Source organism: Manacus candei, unplaced genomic scaffold (genome assembly GCF_025592945.1).
Source record: "Manacus candei isolate 608988 ecotype Guabito, Panama unplaced genomic scaffold, ASM2559294v1 h1tg000034l, whole genome shotgun sequence".
NCBI lineage: Eukaryota > Metazoa > Chordata > Aves > Passeriformes > Pipridae > Manacus > Manacus candei.
In genome coordinates this window covers 2,083,779-2,099,756 of record NW_026138082.1, presented here as the reverse complement: position 1 = coordinate 2,099,756, position 15,978 = coordinate 2,083,779, and the positions used below count along the sequence as shown (strand labels likewise).

The window sequence follows — 15,978 nt, the reverse complement described above, 5'->3', positions numbered from 1 at the left end:
AGGCTATGCCTCTGTCTAGATTCCACATTCTTTATCATTCTGAAGAAATCAGTACACTTTTAAAATAAACTTGCCTACAGGCACCTGAAATTATTGTAACTAATTAAATAAGTTCTAGGAACTTTAGTAGTTGCTTTGCAATTGTCACTTGGTTCTCACTTCAAAGACATATATGCCTCTCTCACTGTTGCTGTAGTCTTTTTGTGCTTGTGCTTAATTCTCTGATGGCATCTTTCCCTTTAAGTGATTGCCCTTTGCATCTTCTTGGCACCAAGTTTATTTTCAGCAAGCTGTACTCACAGTGCTGGCATCCATCCCAGGGAAGCTGCTCTGCCTCAGTGGCATTTGGTACATGGGAATTCCAGAGTAAGGAATGGGCAACGGTTACCACGTGTTTTACATCACTCTCAGAAACATCAAACTAGACTATTAGTGTTTGACAACAAACAATGCATAAGGCCTCTAGGCATTGTAGTCTGTCTAATTCCTTATTTTCCCTATTCTTGTACCTCTACTCATACCAGCCATGTTGGAATATTACCTCTGCATTATTCTTGTAATATCACCTTATGATGTGGGAAGTCTTGATAAAAGATGCAGTTTGACAAAGAATAATTTAAATGCTAGGAATTAGTTTAACTCCTAGGAAACAAACCAGTCCTCAATAAGATTTAGATAGTTATATTCTCAGACTTTATCAGGCCTGTGCTGTTGTAATAACTTAAGAGACTGATTTCAGCCTGGAAGTTGCTCTCACTCTCTGTTCTAAAGGCAGACAAGCAGCAGCTTTTTTTGCACAGCAAAACTTGTCATTCTTCATAATCAGAAATATCCTATCAAGAAGCATCAAATGCACAGAATACTGTTGCTAAAAAGAAAAGGCAAATCAATTTCCACAGTTTTATTTTCATAGTGAAGTTCTAGTTGTACTTCTGCCTGCTGGAATTTTAGTTTGCAGGCCTGGATCCTGATTTGCCTGCCTTCAGACCACTCCTTGGTGAGCAGTCTGCCTGGCTGTGCCTCACAGTGTGGCTGGCAAGTCAGCAAGCGTGCCAAGTGGTACCATTGATGGCCTTTGCCAGCCCTCGCTGGCTATTCCTGGGAACTGTTCTGCCTGTCATATGGGCAACTGTGGTCTGATATAACAGGGTATGTCACTGTTCTCTATTAGCACTGTCTACCTAATATTATTGAGAGTTTTTTTGTGAGTTTTCTTTTCTGATGTGGCAGGGCCTGTACTAATGCATTAGGATGGTCAGTTGAAGACCACTGTTTGCTTAGTAACCTCAGAGGTTAGTGTTCACTAAAATTAGAATGGAGAAAGGAATCAATAAATCAAATACCAGGGGTGAATAGAGAAAAACTGGAGTGTGCTATTAAGTCACACTGTACTGGTGATTCATCTTACTACAAACTCAGTAGACTTTGACTCATACTTGATCCTTGAATACTGATCCTTAATACTTGTATGTAGAAAATCACAGATCACTATCTTCATTTTCTCTGTTTTAAACAACGGAAAAAATTATGCTCCTTTCATTTCATGACAATAGTTTAAAAGGAGTTTCTTCCCAAAAATATAAGGTTCTCTAAAAATTGTATGAAAGTATCTATAGAAAGTAAAGATTTAGAGCAACTACATCAATATAAAAATAGTGTAATTTAAAATATATATATATTCAAGTCAATACTGTGATTAGCTAGTCTAGCCTTCCAGGCCTACTTAGAGATCTTCTTATTAAATCTTTATAAATGGATTTTTTACTTACAGCAGAAGATAATTTAGAATGCAAATGGGAATTTTTACATGAATGAACTGAATATAACTCTTGTAAAAATGGACATCATTAGGCAAAGGTGTAATACTAGAAAAAAAAAATCACTGATCCATAATATCCTTTTCTAGTACAACATGTAGGAAGTCTAAAGTACTGATTTTCAAGAACAGAGTAAAAATGGCTTACAAAATCAGATGTAATAATAACATAACATCTGATTTTCTGTATGCATCATAATCATGTCGAACTAGCATTTCCTACAGCTATTTGGGAACACTGTTTCTCTTCATTCAAATAGAAAAGTCAAATGACCACATGACAGTTTGCTAGAAGACCAATCCACGGGAGCCATGTGTTGCAAAGCCACAGTGCTTCCCTGTAGTATCTGGATTCTGCAGAGACCAGTTTTTTGTCTTGCTTCACTTGCTTCATTGTCTTTAAGGTAAGGCAGTTCTTCTTACTGTGAAAAAACTCTTTTTTCAATATAGTGTTATTTTAAGTGAAGGGTGGACTTGAGAACTAGCAGAAAAGGGTATAAATTCCAAGTAATTAGCATCTGAAGACATAATTACCACTGGAAAGAGTGAGAAGGAAGCTGCAATATATGTGTGATGTTTGAAAAAGGTAGGGGTAGTATATTACTATTTGAAAGTACGAACTTCTATTCTACGGGACCAGGGAGAAATTTTCCTTCACCAGCACCAAGATGTATCGTATCAAGGTATAAACAGACATTTTATATCTATATATGAATAAGTCAATATTACCTATTCCTGGAAATCTGATACCTGATTTAATGTTTTTCTCATCTGCTCTGGCTTCTCTTAACTGAAAGCTTTTTCTCCACTGGACAGATTAATCCTGACATATAGAACTATTTGTCAGATAAACTGATTCTACCCCTATATTCATATGTAAAAATAAAATAACAGATCAATAAGTCTGTAGATCAGTGAGTTTTTCTGCTGTGACAAAATGTAGTTTTCTTTTTCTACGTCAAATTTTGTCGAAGATCTCTAAATTGTTTCATGGTATCATAGCAAAGTCTAGCTTTCCCTTAAAATACAAGGCTAAAGACAAACCTACATGAAAAATGAGGGAATATTTGTTTTCATGAAACATTTTTCCCATGTTTTTACTCTATGTATTTACTTGCATTACAGCTATGCCTGTTTCCCTCTGCCTTTTCCATTGTGTCAGCTGCTGTGTATTCAAGGTCCCACACAGAAAAAGATACTGCTTTGGTCATTTAATTTGAAACAAAACTCTAGGGTAGCAAACGAAAGAGGAGAAGCAATGTAAGCATACAAAACCAAGATTAGATATTTGCATTGGTTAACCGTTGCATAAGTTGCTATCTAAATTTTTGTAGGTTTTCAGAGGTAACATTTTTGTCAGTGATGTAGATGTTATCTTTTATATTTAGTTCAAAGCAAAAATGCTTCTGTTCTTTTTGAGGAATTCAAACTGTACTTTTACTAAAAGTTACTCTTTTTGGTGCATGCTCGCTAGGTTAAATTGTTAGCCTACCTTTGATCAGCCTTGATTTGATCTAATGAAAACTTTGTAGGCCTTCTAAATTCACAGTCCTTAATGACAGCTTCTACTGAGATCATTAGAAGTTAATGGTTTATGGACAATCCATTCTATGAAGCCCCTTCTGGAGCACTGCATCCAGTTCTGGGCTCTCCAGTATAAGAAAGACATAGAGTTACTGGAGTGACCTCAGTGAAGCACCAAAGATGAATAAGGACTGGGAGGATCTGTCATGCAGGGAGAGACTGAGAGAGACTGTTCAGCCCAAAGAAGAGAAGGCTAGGAAAAGATCTTATTGCTTGTATAAATAGCTGATGGAGCGTGTTAAAAAGACAGAGACAGACTACAAACCAGGTGATGTCCAGAGGTCCCTTCCAAACTCAGCCATTCGGTGACTCTAAGCACTAGACATGACACCTGTCAGACTGGTGGAGTGCCAAGTCACACAGATATGGTAGGACTGCCAGCAGGCACCAGCTGGAAATGTAAAATATATCACTTAGGAAGAGGACAGAAGGAATATCTCTCAATTAACAAGTTTCCTTTAACAGGGAGGGCCAAGCTAACAGCTAATTTCATGGAAGTGTAGAAATTAATATCTTTAGTTCTTTATCAAAAAATGCAGATAATTCAAACTATATTTCCATTATATTTCAGAATATTTTGAGGATATTCTGGATTATGTCTGTTACTGCTTTTATTTTTCAGATCAAATTCTGCTTCAGTACCTCATATCCATTAATTCACATTGCTAGTGGGCATTCTAGGTCATCTGTGCTTTGATATTTTTCTGGCACATCCATTAGTATACTATGAGAGTTCAAAAGGAACATGATAGTAAATGTTTCAAATACAACATATGCTTTCATTCAGTATTTACGCTTTTAGAAGATGAATAGGAGATTCATTTCTTATGATGTTCTAGATAATTGCTACTACAGGTAATTTGAAGGTCTCATTTTGTTTATGTGTATGTATGTGTGTGCACATGCCCAGGCTTTGGTACTTGTATCTCTTCCAAAGACAGTGAAATCCACAGGGAAGCCACATTGTAATTTGCACATCATTTACCTTTACAGCTTCTAATTTTTTGAGCATGTCTGCTGCCTGTGTTTGATAGATTTATTCACAAGGGAGAATATTTCTAAACCCACTGATTAATAGCTTGTATCAGAGGGACAGGGTTATATAAAAGAGGTAGAGAGGCTTCAGCTGCATGTGCTTTGCTCTAACAGCCTATTGCTGATAAGTTTTTTAGAACTAAGAACAAATCACAACTTATAATTCAAATATTTACATCCCTGAAAACTCCTAGAACTTTCAACAAAAAAACTGAAATTCACTACAAGTAGGGCTTAAAGCCCAACTAGTTCTCAGTTTAAGAACAACCTTGGAAAACCCAGTATGTTGTTCCCACCAACAGATAAAACAGAAAGCATATTTCTGTGTGGCAGCCCTGCTTAAAAGTCTACATTTGAAGATGAGAAGCAACATGTCATTATGTTAAACTGATCTCACACTACATATCCCAGATCCCTTGTTAGAGTTATCTTTAATTAATATTTTAATTAAAGTGTATCAAATTAATGTAGTGAGCACTCTAATAAATCTCCTGTGGACTACAACAGAGCCAGAATATCACAAATAACCACGAGGAACTAGCATGACAGTAGGAACCAAAATTCTTAAGAACTTATTAAATCTCCCGACATGTCCCAGTCTTCCCTGTTTGATTAATACAATCATCCATGTGATTTATCTCGATCCAGAAATGGCAAGTAATCATCCAACAAAATTATTTTGCGCTCCAGTAATGTGGAGCTCTACATCTATTATTTCAGTGTAACTGAGTTTGATTAGTTCTGTTCTTGAGTAAAAATTATTTTTCTACAAAGATAGAATCACTTTCTAAAGTGGATTGCTGTACTGTTATTACTCTGAAGTTAAAGAGGTTCCTAACAATGGGAATAAGTAGTCAGCCAAGAAACTTATCAACATAAGAAACTGAGACTCTGAATGCAGAACTACAAATAGGTCTGTGGAAGTTGCCAAAATGTGACATTCTAACACTTTGGTATTGTGGTTTCATCATATTGGTAGCAAGAAACTAAAAATATACCTATCTGAAACATCTGAAAGAAATCACACACCTAGATGATGGACTGACTGCTTAGCTTACTCTTAAACTTCATTAAAAGATACAGATAAATTGCATTTGCCAATTCTCGGCCACCTTCTGGCAGCATTTATCTTGGTTTTGCTTTTGAGTTTCAGGAAAATGTTTTGTCTGTAACAGTTTTGGAGGATGCAGCCAATAGGAAACTAAACATATTTTTTTCCTGCTTAGGAACCAAAATTGGTTCAGCATTCAGTATAATGCAAGTGAATGAGTATGTTTCAATTCATGCATTGTCTGTATGCAAATAGTCTGCTGAAATTTTAATTTCATATGGGCAAAAGTTGAAACCTCATACATTGAAACTTAATGTTATTGTCAGCATCAGCTGAGATTATGTTAAAAAGTTATACAGCTTGCTCTACATTTGCAATCCAAGTTTTTACAGTGTGTTTTTAGCAATAGAATATTTAAACTTTCCAACTGTGATTGCATTTTCTAGTTATAAAATAATTCATAAAAACCAAGGCTGTGTTATTTGTACAAGGGTTCTGTGTAAACAGGGTTTTCTGAAATAGTCAACATATTAGTTGGATGGTAATTTTGTCAAGAGTTTGTTTGATAGACTCAAAATGGTCTAAATGTGTTGATCAAGACTCTTCATACATGTGTATGACAGGATTTATTTTTCTTATTTTTCTAGTGCAAATATTAGTTGTAACAACACAGTAGCAGCAGACCTGGAGTTATATTAGGTTGGGAAAAGAGAATTCAGTGAATATTTGATGTCAGACTTCACACTAACAGTGGTAGGCTTACTAGTTCTCAATGAGCCAGACTTTTAATACTAGAGCTATAAAAAGCTTTTAAGGCCTAAATATCATATTTGTGGTCCTTGCACAGCTGTGTTTGTTATCTTGAAGAATTTTTTATTATACTAAACTTGTAAACTTCTATTTGGCTTCTGGTTATAAAATATATATAAATATATTGTACAACGGTGTCTCCTTTGTTTGCCAGAGACAGAGGTAGAACACAGTGATGCTGCAAAGTGGACAAAATCATTCCATAATAAGAAAATGCATTTTGTAATTTTCAAGTTAATAATTTTTAGTTCGTTATTTATTATCTTATTTCATTACTGTAATGCTTTTATTCTTATTTGTGATTTAAGAGCAGATCCAAAGCCCATTAAATACCGAGGGCAGTCTCTCCTTGCTGCGGTAAACTTTCAATCAAGTCTCTTGTCTGAGCATTTCTCGTGGGTTTCTGGTAGGGGAAAAGTGCCTGCTCAGTGTTTATATTGCTTCTTGCTAACAGTTGTCATCTGTAAAAGTCATGTAAATATTGTCCTTCATCATATTTGCACAACCTAGCAATAGCAATAGCATTTTATGCAGGGCACACCCACTTCATTTGCCACGTGTGACTGCATTAACACTGATGGTTGCCTCGCAACGTGTTCATATTTCCGCGTAAGAAGTGCAAAGAGTGCCCACGGGAAAACAAACAAGCTCTTCACCTATTGTTTGGGCCCATAAGATTTTACCAACTTTGTTGTATTTTCTTCCTTCAGTCATATTTCTCTATCACTGTTTATTTGAAATAAGACTTTTAGAAGGGCAGAATAAAGGATCTCTGTTGCTATGTCGTAAGTGCTTGTCAGTGTCTGAAGTTTTACGTTTATATGCCTTGGAATTGCATGGTTATATTCCTTGGAGGTGGACTTCAATGATCTTCATGGGTCCCTTCCAGCTCAGGATATTCTGTGACCATCTAAGGTATGATCAGCCTTAAATAGGAACAAGAGTTTTGTCTAGTAGGGGTTCATGGTCTCACATTTTGTCAGAATTAATTATTTCAGCCTCTTGTATTTTTGTTTCTGTGTGCTTGAGTTCTTTGACACTGTGGGTGTTTTATATACATTTACTAGCTACTTAAGAGCTACAGGGCTGTTACCCTGATATATGCCCAGACACATTCAAATGTGAGCAAGTACTGCAGATTCTCTTTCTGTATAACAAATACTTCTACAAGGCAATCAGTTAATGTCAACTGCCCATGCCTCCATCTCTTTCATGTTTTGAATAATTATAAATTTATTAATTTATCCTCTTTTTGCATTCTATGAAAGCATTTTCCCATATCTTGTAATTCAAACGTGTTGTTCAGTACTGTTACCTTCATATTTTGTTTGCTGAGCAGGCAAAATTCCTTTGTTCTCCTGTTTTTATTGTGAGATTGTTGTTCTCCTACTTCCTCTCTCATTTCATAACTAGTTTACTTGCCTAACCTGGCTTGTCCCAGCTTCCTGGGACAAGTTAGGTTCAAGGGTAAACAGTTCAGCTAATCAGTAGTATAAAGTCATTTGTAAAATATGAATCAAAGCTGAATCCTTCTAAGGTTCAAGAGCCATAATCTTCACAGACGACAAATAATCCAGTTCCTCAAATTTAAGCATCCTCTAATCTGATTTTCCCAATTTTTAATTCCTGAAATTTAAATTTCCAAATGACATGTATTATTCTGATATTTATATGCTAAACAAACAATTCCCATTGATTTCTTAATTGACCACATCAACTGAATTTTGGCCCTGAGAAAATAACAAATATAAATTCATAACCCACTTTAAAAAATAAGTTTGAGCCATTTGTAAAGCTAATGTGTATCTCATCTTGAAATCCCTGTTGGTACATATTTGCATCATTATGAAGCAAAGTAACAATCTGTCCCTTAATTAGGAGGCGTAACCTAGGAACGCTGTGAGAGCACAAGGGACCAAATGATGGTTAATCCTCAGCACTGTCACTTACCTGATACACAGAGGAGAAGTTCACTGGGAGAAAGACGGGTGGTTTTATTAGATTTTTTTTCTCAAATATAGACTCACAAGAGAATGTGGGGGTTTTATTTTTGTTTTAACTGAAGTCAACTGACCATTGGGGTTCCTTTAAATGTTTAGTCTGTCTTAATTTTTTTTAAACACGGAAAGGAGGACAGATTCCTGCATTTTTAAAGGAAAAAAACCCCAAACTTAGGAAACAGCATTTCTATCTGTTATGGGTGCAATTCAGCTAGGTAGCATTATCCAGGTTTCCAATGCAGCCAACAGAATAGTTCCTTACCTTGCATGAAAATGACCTCCAGACAAAGCCAAAAGTAATTTTCAGAAGCCTTCATAGATATTTGTGGATAGCAGGATCAAAAATATATGAGAACCTCATAATGCCACAAGGGGAACCTGAAAGTGGACACCTTCAGCTCATAATTCTAGTTTTACTAGCTGCAGCTCACAAAGCAACAGCTGCATTCACATTGCAAAATACCTCCCACACATACATACACACATAGTGTTTGCACAAAATACTTATTTTTTCCTTTAATGTGTGGGAATAAATTTGAATCTAAGATCTTACTATAGAGAAAGTGTGTGTTGTTTAGTTTGAAGGGCTAAAGATAATATGACTCCCATAATTTGATCATGCATGTTGCAGATGGAAGAGGGGATCCTGAAAAAAGAACCATTCCAGCAAATCGAGGTACAGTTTTACTGAAATCTTGCATCCTCATGATTCTTTTCATAAGATTATCTTCTTCCTATGTTGCCTAAGTGTATCCATTAATTAGAAAAGAGACTGCATAATCAGAATTAGACGCTATAGTGACTACTAATGCTTGTATATTATCTTTTTAAGATTGTACAGAAAAAAAAAAAAAGGCAGAATCTGAAAATACTTGTACCCAAGCTTTGTTGAGAACTTGGAAGTGTGGGATCTTGTTTGCTCTATTTGCTGTGAGAAGAACTGGTCTGGAAATTTCTCAAGGGAATAGGATCTTCTACTAGTACCTTATTGTATAATCTGGAAACACTTTGAAAATGTGTGTTGATGTTTTCTCATCAAAGTCATTAGACATATTTTTCCAAAAAGGGCTCCAGTCTAATTCACTTATTTAGTTAGTTCATCTATTTATTGCTGCTGCCTAAGCAACTAATGACTCTGGGGGATGGTTGGATTTTTCACTCTTTCTAACTGTTGTGCTCACTGCTGTAGTGTACTCACAAGTCCAGTGCCAAATCATATCTCACAGACTACTGTGCTTTTATTTTTATTTCAACTGACAGGTTTTTTCTTTAATTTTTTTTGTTTTAGGAAGGAGATGTGATCTGCAATGCTTGTTGAAGGGCTCTGATAATAATATGTTATTAAAATATTTTCAGTGCTACAAGGATGTTCCCTAAAGATCTTCCAGTATCATATTTCTGAAAAAGTAAAGAAACCCTTTAGAACGAGTGACAGGCAATGCTTCTTCAGACGCCAAAGAAAACGTCTCCTTCTTGATTTTTTTAATACTGTATGGTTGTTTAAAGTAGCCTCTAAACAATGTCCATTGTGGATTTAGATTGAATACAGCTTTATGAACTCATCCAGTTTGAAGTAGCAGATCAGAGAAGGTTACTATTGATTTGCAAGGTCCTGGCAAGCATAAATGATTCATGATCTGTGGTACTTGTCTTACTATAAGATTAGACCAACAGAATAAATGTACACCTTTTAATGTGTAAGCTAATGCTTCTGGCAGTCCATTGTGTCAATCAATGTGACTGGTAACCTTAAATATACATTAAACGCACTTTGCTCTTGTCAGTTGAAGGAAACATCACCTTCATTGTTTGTGGCAGAGTGAAGAGACACAGAACTTGGACACAGGAATGGCAAGTCAGGTACTGCACATCTCTAGGTGACATAAAGAGACTTAGTAATGAGATAGACATAGCTCTGCAGAAACAAGAAAAATTCCTGTACTTTTAGGGCAAAGATATAACAGAGAACAAGGTGGAATAATCTGGGAACACATGCACTTGTTTTACAAAGACATCTTTTTTATTGGAAATCAAGCAGAGATCTGGAAATAAATTCCTCTAAAAAGGATCTGTGTTATATATCACCACATTCTTCACTGGAAGGAAAAATTAATTGGAAGAAGTGCTGCAGAATTTGTTTTGTTTCCTAATATCTCAGGGTATAACACATGCTACAGCTGAGAGTGATTCTTTCCTGCCAGGTCACCCTTAGCTGTGCCAAAGTTAGTTGTCATTAACCATGCAGAAGTGTCTACTCAAAGACAGAGCATCTGTACTGCCCTTCATCATGACCTCAGCTGCCTGTGCCATTAATAGGTACTCAACATATTTTGGCCAAAACCTTAGAAGTACTCACAACACAGAACCAATCATTTAGGTTGATAAAGACCTTTAGGATTGAGTCCAGCCATCAGCCCGGCACTGCCAAGTCCACCACTAAACCATGTACCTAAGCACCACATCAAAAGAGATTAATAAAAAAGAAAAAAATTATTTAGTTACCCTTCTCCATTTACCCACTGAGATCCTAATGCTCTTTTACTGGAGAACTGTCATTCTATAACTAAAAGGAAATTATGTCCTACATGCCACTCAGTCAGTTAAAAATATAATTATAATATGGCATAATCCTTGCTTACTTTAAGACTGAAATCATGGCTAGGCTTTGCGAACGAAAATTTAGGAAGGCTCTATCCACATTTGTTACAAGCACGCTGGTGGCTTATGAGGCCAATACGAGATAGGTATGTCCGGTTGCAAAAGGCACAACAGAAAGACTCCTTAGGTGGTATATTCTGCAGGACACGGTTCTTTCTGCGTTGCCTTTTCTCCTTGAGAGTGATCCCGCATGCGTTCTCAAAGGAGACAGCTGCGTTATAGATGGTGTGTCTCCAGGCCTCCCAATTGGAGGCCAGAGTAGACCAGTTATGATGATCAGTATGGCCAAGGCTGAGATGTTGTTTCAGGGAGTCCTTGTATCTTTTCTTTGGGGCTCCTCTTTTGCGGCAGCCGGTGGCAAGTTCACCATAAAGCAGGATCTTAGGGAGGTGGTGGTCCTTCATCCTGGAGACGTGTCCTGCCCATCGCAGCTGTGTTCTCAGCAACATGGCCTCAATACTTGTGACTGCTGCTTGTTCTAGAACAGATGTATTGGTCATATAATCTGACCAGTGGATGTTTAGGATTGTACGGAGGCAGCGTTGATGGAAGTGTTCTAGGAGACGCAGGTGGTGGCGGTAGATGACCCATGATTCGAAACCATACAAGAGAGTAGACAGCACTATAATATGGCATAATCCTTGCTTACTTTAAGACTGAAATAATGCGGTGGGAAACGTAGTAGCATGAAGGTTTTGAGGAGCCTATTTGTTAAATGTTATTTTGCATCTCCATCAGTTAGAAATTATCTGTCATTGAATGAGGCAGCAAAGATGTAAATGAGCAGCTAAGTAAATGAGTAGCCGAAATGTCAACTTCTTCCAGCATACAGAAGTTTAGCACTCATATTTGGAACAGAAATGGCATTGATTACATTAGCAGATAAGCTTCTCTTAGACAAAATGAAAATTGAGTCCCATTTCCCAAACTGATTTGACAGAAGCTTTAAATGTCTTTGATTTTGACCAGTTTCTGTATTACAGAAGGAATGTTTCTTCTTGCCAAAATACCTTCAGAGAATCATAGAAGGATTTTTTTCTTCTGTTGAAGGACAAGGTCTGTCTTGTCATCCTTTCTGATTAGCATGTGCTGGGATCCTTAAGAGACCTGTTTGAGAAGGTAGTGTGAAGTGTGAGTGATACACAGCGCTGTACTTCTATTTAATCTTCTTATCCAGTTTGCGCCTTCATTGTATAGCCCAGCACTTAAGGTCTTCATGAGAACTACTAATGGAACGACAGCTGAGTGAAGTGGTTGAAGTGATGTTTGTGCATTACACAGGGGACAAATGCAGGTGATAGGATGAAGCTAGCATTTTGTGACTCAGGTAGTGCATTTAGTTCTTACATGTTCACAAATCAGGGATATTGAGTCCTCATTTACTGATGTGGGTTTAGAGGAATCTTTCGCCATCTGTATATGACCTGATATTTATGACTTCACTCTTGGTGTGTTGATATGATTCCTATGATGGATATTTTGCCACTCCAAGGCTAAAATCTGAGGCAAATTTAAAGAGAGGAAGTAGCATAGAAGACTATGAATATTTTTTTCCATATATATTTTTGTTTTGAAGTTGATGAAACTTTAGATTTTTTTTAGCAGGATTGAATTTCTAGGTCTTTATATTTTTTCATATAAACATTTTACCTCAACTGTCTATGGATTTTAAACATGAAAACAACTCTAATTTACACTAAAGCCTTAATTTCATTCTGCATGACTGTGTAGGTATTTGTACAGCTGCACCGAAGATTGCCTTAGGTTTGTTGTTCTTCTTCCCTAATTCATCATCATCTTCTACTTTCAAGAAGCTACAGGTGATTGCTAATCAGATTTTCTGTGAAATGCAGCCAGTTCCTCTTTTCTGATTCCTCTTTTCCAACTCTCTTCCAAGAACTACCTCCCCTTTTACTTCATTTAATGTAGAATTTATGATGATTCTGCATCACCCTCAAATTTACCACATTCCTGTTTTCCCATTTTCTGTGTCAAATACCAGCCTTATCTGCTTTGTTATCGTCAATGTGTGTTCTTGCTGCTGCATTGGGTTTTTTCTTTGTTAGATTGGTATTCTCAAATTCAGTCAATTTTGACAGATATTGTACCTAAGCTTTTGACACAGTTCCTTCCATACAATCGGCGGCATTTCCCATTAACACTTATTCTTGCTCACATTTCTTCCATATCTTCACTCCTTGTAGTAAATTTTGTTTCATGATCTCAGTATCTCCTTTTTCTCTTCTTTTTCTGCTTTCTGTATTCTATGTCAGTGAGATGCCATGTACCTGTATTTTGCAGTGAAATAAGCTGATACTGATTCTCTTCCAGGTTTCTCCATTTTTAGTGTTACAGCAGAAAGTTCCCAAAACTTGGCTTACAGCACCTTGTCTCTCAACCCCAAGTAGATGCTACAGTTAGTTCCAGGAACACATTTAATTTCCACATGCACATCTACTTCAATGTAGCTTTTTTAAAGTTGATGACAGAAGCAGTTGATAATTACTCAGCCCAGGTTCCTTAGCAATGAGAAAGAAATTGCTTTAATATTTGTACTTGTTGACAATTTCACCCTCTTTCCAAGAACATATGCTTCAGACATGTCAGTAGTATAAATTAAATGTGGTCTGTAGTAGAGAAAGTGGTTAAGAAGTCAGTTGTACCTTTTCATATCGGGCTTAGTGATTAATGCGTTTCTCTCAAGAGACTCACAAATAGGCTGTATTTGTCTGCCTTCCGTTCTGTTGCAGCTGTGTGTTGACAGGGGGGGGTGAAAGTTCTGTAAATAAACCAGTTTTATGGCATACTTGGGTAGCCGATGCCAGAAATGTCATGTAAATTCAGAGACAAATATTGCTTGTAGAAAATCATTTCAAGCCTATATAAATGAACTGCCATGGTAATTCCAGTTAAAGCTAAAATAGTGACTTACCAGGAACACTTGCCCAAAATAAAAAGGGAAGAGTGTCCCCCCAAACACCAAGTTAGGCACTGACTTGGAATTTGTAACTTTGTGGAAATCAAAAAGGTATTAAGTGAGGACGGAATTTGGCCCTGTTTCTTCAGAGGTTGTCTTCCTTATCTTGGAATTTGGTAACATGTTAAAGAAATGAGGGAAAAGTAACACTCTGCTTCCCCAGAAATTGTAGCATAAAGTTAAAAGTGAAGTCATTTCCAAAGACCAAAGTGCACTCTGGTATTGAAATGTGAAACCCCTTCTATATGAAAGCTCCTTTGTGGAGAGAAATGGTCATAGACATTGGCATTCTACATTCTCAGAGAAAAGCTTGTTAAATGACACAGTCAGCCTAGCCACGTTCTTTTTTGCCATGACAAGGTCAGGCAGCCAGTTCAGCCAGAATACAACCAACCTTCTCTGGTTGTAGTAGGGTTTGTTGAGCATTAGTGTGCATGTAAATGGATTTGGATTACAGTTCAAAAAAAGCAATGGAGTGGGAGAAGTGTGATCAGTAAGAAAGGGAAAGATTCAACAGAGGTCTAGAAGATTTAAAAGGTATGAAAATTCTCTATTTTTCATAAGACAGGAATTAGGGAACCCAAAATGGGAATGTCGGACAGCAGAGTTAAGCGAAAAGGAAGTACTTTTTCATACAGTGCATAATTAAATTGGGGAACTCATTTCCACAGGATGTTGAGGAGGTCAAAAATACAAGTAAGTTCAAAGACGGACAATGCAAATTCCTGCAGAATAGATCCATTAAATGCTGCTAAATAAGATGACCCAACTGCAACCTACTCAGGAAATCCCCGTGTTGCCAGATTCCAGAAAGGGGACAGCTAATGTCCTGGTTCCAGACAGGACAGAGTTAATTTTTGCAGTAGCAGAACTCGGAAGTTATTCTATACCACCCAATGTCACTGCCAGGGGTGGGAGGAAGGGAGTCACTTTCAGGGAGAAGGGGTTCCCCTCTGGTTGAGTTAGCGCAGCAGAGGGAGCCATCTGGTATTGTCTGTTGTCGGGGGTTTCCATGTGAATCATTCCTTTTCTTGTACCCTATATCCTTAGTTTTGTTCCTGTTACTTTTCATTTTCCTATCTCATTGCTGTTCCCAGTAAATTGTTCTTATCTTAACCCACATATTTTACCTTTCATGTCTCCAATTCCCCTCTCTAGAGCTCTGCAGGGGACCAGGGGTGGGAGGGGTGGGGGGCTAGTGAGTGGCTCCTGCTTTTAATGGGAGTACTAAACTGGAGAATATCATTACTAAACCACAACAGCTACTTACCAGGGCAGGTTTACTCTCCCTGTTCTGTTTCTTTACCTCAATATCTGTTCCTTGTCTTTAGTAAAATTACTTACAAAGCAGAAGGGTCTCTAACCTGATACCATTTGTTTGTGGGTTTTCTGTTAACTGTGAACAATTGTAAACTTCAAGGACCCCCAAACACACCAGCCCAGTTAGCTTTCTCCTGAATTCCTGTGCATAGCAGCCCTGGTACTGCTATGTTCTGCCTCTAGCTAAACCAGTGGCTGAGGGAATGTGTTAGGAACAACTCTTGTTTTGCTTTCCTAAAGCCTTTCCTGGCTTTAGGTTTTTTATAGAGCCAACCCAGAAGAATATGATACTAACCTATGACAATTTATATATCTGCTTGGGTTGACACTTTACCTACGTGGCATTATTTTAAGAATTTTCCATTACTTTTTTTTAACAAAAGGCAAACTCTTTAAAAAAATCACCTTCTTTTTGTTATTTTTTGTGTGAAGGTGGATAGAAGTAGAAAAAGGCAAAGGATCCTGTCTGTGGTCCATGCATAGCAGAACCACTGCTCAGTCATAGAAATGTTTTCACATAGCACAACTGCTCATTGTTATATTTTGATGAAAGATTTTACTGCAAATGGTCTGTTTGCTTTGAACTTTCTTCTTTCTCCATCAGAAAACTGAAAAATAAAACATTTTCTCACACAGGTGGGGACCAGACTAGTTTTGGCTCTTCTCAAGGAGAGCTCAGAGGAGTGTTGTAATTAAACTGTCCAGGTATAGAAATCATGACAAACCC

At 37.2% G+C, this 15,978-nt stretch overlaps 1 protein-coding gene across 2 annotated transcripts in view; it reads left to right on the top strand.

The window, feature by feature from the left end:
* The window catches only part of PDE7B (phosphodiesterase 7B), a 171,813-nt gene that overhangs the window by 13,426 nt on the left and 142,409 nt on the right, over positions 1-15,978 (top strand). Inside the window, exon 1 of one of the 2 annotated variants that reach the window (XM_051792597.1) lies at positions 2,116-2,220. The exons of the other annotated variant lie outside the window; for it this stretch is intronic. The gene's annotated coding sequence lies outside the window, so the exon portion shown is untranslated. Of the gene's footprint in view, positions 1-2,115; positions 2,221-15,978 lie in introns of those variants that run through there. 2 annotated transcript variants of the gene reach the window in all.